Below are 6,000 nucleotides of genomic sequence, written 5' to 3'. Positions count from 1 at the left end.
CAACATTTTTGGGACACCCTGTATAAACAAGCGAAATATCGAGCAACGGCAGGCTAAGAATAAGAATCGAGAGAAATAAAGTCAATTTGTAACGCACGTGATTTCTGATTTGGAAAGAGTTTTCTGTATCCTTCGCGATAAGTTTATAATTACAACATGTGGATATTGGAAATGGGGTATAAGTGAATAATAAAATACTGAATTTATAGGTTAACTTTAGCTTTATTCACTAAATTGTCACGAGCAAATTGTGATCTTTTCTCAACGAGGAGCTGCACGAGACTAACCGATGAATATTAAAAAAAAAAACCGTAGAAAGAATGTCTAACTGTATGCAGCGTAGTTTTAGCACATCTGTTTAGTCTTTAGTCAACTGCAGGAAGGGTCCTCTCAGGCACTTGAGAGGGTAGGCCATAGTCTAAACGAAAACTTTATCTTTTGTTATTCTACAGTGACAGATATAACGCTGCACATATATTTCCAGTACATTAAATCCCGCGTATTAAAAGTGAAACTGTTAGGGAATGGGGTCGAATAAATAAGTCCTCGGGATGTACTTCCATTTATAGTACTTTTGTTATATTCGTATTGGAATTGGCATTCTTTCTTCCAGCTCATGAAGACTGTATAAGGCATTGAGCTCTATCCTAACTTGAGTGCGAACTGTGAGAAAGAAGCCGGTCCGAGAGAGATGAGTGGTTCCGGTGGTACTATCCTATAGCAAATTTATGTGTGGAGGGAGAACAGACTCCTCTTTGTTTGAATTTCGCGGCACTAGGAATTATTTACAGATTAATTATGTACAGATTTGAACTTTATTTCCTTTTTACTTATATATAAAACGATAGAAACATTAATAATAATGACATAATAATGAAATAGTATGTATAATTTAGATCATACAAATATATACAATTTGGTATAGAACTGGCGGCCGCGCTTGTACGCGAACAAGTGACTCGACGTGCATCGAAGGACATTGACGCGGCCGCCTAGCGCGTAGCCTTCGCTACAGCGGCCGCTCGAACGGTCTATGCGCGCTCTGATTGGTCGGGGTTTTCTCTTAATATCTCCTTAACGAAGCCCCATCCGACATTTTTCCAAAGGAAATTGTTGTTCAGAATCGTCTCAGCTACCCCCCATTTCCGGCTCCTCCCCGACTTTTGGGACACCCTGTATATATGATATATGTGTATGATAATATATACATATATGACATATATACAGGGTGTTCCAAAAATGTTGTAACACCTTGAAAGAGGTAGTTCGGGAGGTGATTTGAAACAACTTTTCCTTAGCGAAAATGTTGTCCGAGGCCTCGTTAAGGAGATATTAACAGAAAACCGCGACCAATCAGAGCACGTAGCCTTCGCTACCGCGGCTGCTCCATTGACAGTTGCATTACCCTGATATTTACATGTTGTCATAAACGTTTCTGACGAAACGTGCAATACTGTAAACATTGTTTCAAAGCACAATTATTATAAAATATTCTGTACATTATTAATGTTAATGAAAATAGACCATTACATTTCGTTAATCAGGTGCAGCTTGTAATTACTGTTAACTATTCCTTACCGATCACTTGAAAAATTAATCGTATTTTCGCCTTTTACATCAAATCAGCGGAGTGTTTTTACACTTTTGCTCGTCACTGTATGTATCTATACGGTAAACTGTATGTATTAGGTTGTCTCAAAAGTTTCTTTCGCTTTATTAATAAGTAATACATGCACAATAGTTTATGTTTTATGTTATATTACTGAATTGTGCACGACTCATTTTGCTCCATTACTGTTACAACATGAATATCTATGAAATTAGATTGTCTATTTATATAAACACAACCACATAAAATAATTGAGTGCAACTCGCGAAAGAAACTTTCGGGACAACCTAATATCTGTACGAGGTCAGCCGCTTCTACCGAAGAAATTGTTTGTGGTCATAAGATTCTTCGTTTTCGTCTTCAATCGTTGAGGAAAGTACAAAAACTTCCCGCCTGGGTTCCTGATGCCTTGAACGAAAGCAAGAAAAATCAAGGTTCCACGTTTGCTACCGGTTTCCTTGCACGCCACGCTATACAGAGCTACGACCAGCGATTTCTTTATACCGGATCACAGCAGACGACGAAAAATGACGCCCTGTGTCAATATGATACAGTGGTGTTACGTATACAGAAACTCGCTATTTGTTTCCGAAGCTCGCGTTCATCAATTTTATTTTATCTACCCTCCTGGAATTTGGAGCTCGGTCTCCCTGGAGTGCATCCTGCAGCTGCATACTCTTAACATCATGTTCGACTTGCGTTGCGTGGGAAGACTTCTTATCTACCCTTTCCCAGGGAACGCAGCTGCTCACCTCAGAGCCACGAAAATCCTAACCGTCAGATTTCCAAATATGGAAATCACCGACGGATCCCCACCAACATTTAGGGGTATATAAACCCACGATTTTCGTTGCTCGGGGAATTAGAACGATAGAGTTACGTAGAGTCACATCACGTCCATCGTTGCAGAGTGTGCTTTAGTGAGATCGGGCTTCAGTTTCCCTTTCGATCAAGTTAACCTTATAGATCCGCGAAGACGGTTTTCATCTATTACGGCATTTAGAATCACACTCGACCCCCGCATCGCCAGTGCGTTAACACCGTGCAACAATTAAGTAATTAAATTCAACGTTTACTACACACGACCGCGACAACACAACACTGTACATTTGTACCTTAGTATAGTTATTCTGAATATATATATTCTTTTGTGTAAATTCAAAGTTTCCTAAGTCAATTACTAAACCTTCACGATATAACAAGCAATCCTAGCCTGTGTAACGATCCCACAACATGATAACTTTGCCGCTCGAGTTATTATTCAATTAAATTAATAAGTTGCGAGGCTTTATCCGCGACGCGTAGTATTCATCAACGATACGATTTAAGCTCAGTGTATTCAACCCGAATTCCCTAATTCAACCTAACCTACGGTTACCCTTTACTGGGAGATACCGATTCCTGCAACTATCTGACTTCACGTCAGAGTTGTCTGCATTGTCTAATCTATCCTCAGCCTTCGGCACCATTGATACACAATAATTAATCGTATTGGTTCAATTCTCAAATCTATCCCACTCGCTGGGCTCACACGCGCGTCGCTATCGCCCTGGCTCGTAACAGTGGAAAGAATGGCTGAGTCTGGATGAACGGTTTTTCGTGAACGAGCTGATTCAACGAGTCTTCGTCAAACCAAATCGGACGAACGGAAAGTTTCGAGACCTCAAGGTCTAAATGACCGTTTCTGAATAATGAAAACCATCGGTGAGCTGTACTTTTATGAAGTGCGTTTTCTTTTTTCACAGCACAAATGTCGCGAACATCTTTGACGGTTTTCGTTCTTTGGTTAACCGCAAAAAGAAGATGTTGAAAATTCTGGTTGTTATTAACTGATATTTCATTTATGAATCCTAATAATCAATAAAATTTAAATCAAATGTAAAAATTAGGTAGAGTGTTGTGAAAAGTAAAACATTCTCCTTATAAGATTCTTTGTTGAGCGTCAGCTGTTGATCGCATGTAAAGTCGATCGACGCTCGTGGATAATACAGGGTGCGGCAGAAATAACTCCCAGATTTTAAAAAAACGATTGAAAAAAAGTGGTACGAGATAACAACAGAAAACTTTTATTTCTTAAATCTAGATATAAAGAAGTTTTTTTTTCTTTATGTTTTAAATATTATGTCGTCCAAATGGTGGCCTTTACGGGCGATACATATTTGGAGTCGTTCTTGAAAGTTTCCATCACTCTCGCCAGCATTTCGGGCGAAATTCTTTCAATTTCCTTTTGGATGGTGTCCTTTAGTTCATTCAAGGACCAAAGACGATGTTTGAAAACCTCGGCCTTGAAGTATCCCCATAGAAACTAGCTGGTTATTGTTGCTCGCTCGCTTCGCGAACTCGCGAGTAGGGTTGTTCTTGCTCGCTTAATTCATATATCTAGCTATTCATGTTTATTTTGTGTGCGACCTTTTACGGGGCACACAAGGAACTTCCCGATTTCCGATTACAGCGCCATCTATCGCAAATAAAAAAAAAGGTTTGAAACTAGTGTTTTGAAAACGTCTCATAGCCATAGCTTTCACAGTGCATGATAAAAAATGAGGTGTTCCATTAAAAAAATCATGTTGACCTTGACGTGACTGGCCGGTCCTTTGAAGGTCAAACGGACACGATCGTTCAATAGAATTTTTGAAACGCTAAAACATTTCTCTAAACCATTTTTCTCACAAATGTTCCATTATGGAAATATTTGACTGTTTCCATACTTTTGGAGCACCCTGTATGTATATACATATATATATGTATATATGCATATTATTTCCGTTTAGTTATTCGGTCATAAATTTATATTCTCCCATCTAGATTGCGTTATTGAGCTAAGTTTTCTTAAAAGAACTAAAAAACTACTGTACCGAATTAGAACAAAATCTAGTCAGCTCTAAGTTAGATTAATACACATCCATTGCATCATCGATCTTTTTGATCTCGCTATTAGTTTTTTAGAAAACGTTAACGAAAAATTTGTTTACATACGTACATACATACATTCCATTTACTTCATAAAAATGGTTATGAATGGTTTATAAAAATTCCTGTAAAAAATCAAAGGCTTTAATAGCAAGCGGCAACATACAAGCATTCGGGACACGCTACCGCTTGTGGTGCTTCTAATTCAAATAGCTTTAAAAACTGTAGTTGGAACCAATTTTGGCCAATGGTCTAGGTGAAATTTTTAAAATCGAATTTTGTCCGCGATTTTCGGGTAATTACCCTTCGTCACGTCTCTGTTACATCATCGCGTTGTCACATTGTCATATCAGTGTTTTACAACGTCATTGTGGGTAATCGTGTCGCAGTGTTATCATGCTAGTGTTATCATGTTATCGTGTTATCATATTATAGTGACGTCATGTCGACGTATCAATAACATCATATGTCGGTGTATTGTATATATAAGATATCATGTAAAATACTTTTCAGAATTTATATCTAAGGTTTATTTTTTTGACTATACATAACTAATCTCTGAAGTACATCCAAATTGGATTATTTTTTCATATTGTATTTCATCATATTGGATCTACCATGTTGAATTTGTAAATTTTGGGTTCTGCTTCGGTCTCCAAAAACTCTTGTACGCAAAGCTTCATGGAAATCGTTTGAAAGGAAAAATGTATGCTCCAAAAGGTGAAATGATTAGGAATAATTCACTCCTTGGTAAGAGTGACTGTCAACAAGAACGTTATTTGTACAGTAAGTTATGAAGTGAAGTAAGTTTATATGAGGTTTTATTCAATACAATATTATGATATTTATTATATGAACAATAGAATCGGAAATTTGGTAACTTTTCGTATGAATTTTGAGAGGTCGTTTCACCTTCTAAATATGGAAACGGGGCAAAATGAAAAAAATACGTGTCAAATATTTTTCAACGTTTTATATGTATGCAAAGTTTTCAGAAAATTGGAGGCAGACACATCCAAATCATTCCTTCTTAGAAAGAAATTACTAATAGTTAAGTACGAAACCAGAATACAATTAATTCAAAACATGAAAAGTCTATGTTTAAATACGTATAATACATTCTTTGAAAATGTAAAAAACGATAGTTCCATTCCTTTCTCCATCTTCCATCGGAGTTAGCCTTCAAATTTACACGAAAAAAAATGCAACTTATTATTCAGAAACGAAGGGTCAAGTGACATTGACTCTGTTTAACAATTCGTAGACGTTTTCAATGGTTAGTTAGATTTCATTAGTCATAATGCGACGTATTCTGAATATGCTTCGTCGTGACCCATTAATGAAATACATTACTTAAAACAATTAAACGATCGCATTTCTCTAGAGTTTATGGGAAAAAACCACATCTGTGGTTTGCACAAAGTATTTAAATAATCACAGTGATATTTGTGCTAAGATATACTTTTCCCTGATTATTTTAT

This window comes from Hylaeus volcanicus, chromosome 3 (genome assembly GCF_026283585.1).
Source record: "Hylaeus volcanicus isolate JK05 chromosome 3, UHH_iyHylVolc1.0_haploid, whole genome shotgun sequence".
NCBI lineage: Eukaryota > Metazoa > Arthropoda > Insecta > Hymenoptera > Colletidae > Hylaeus > Hylaeus volcanicus.
Note: the sequence above shows the minus strand (reverse complement) of the source record.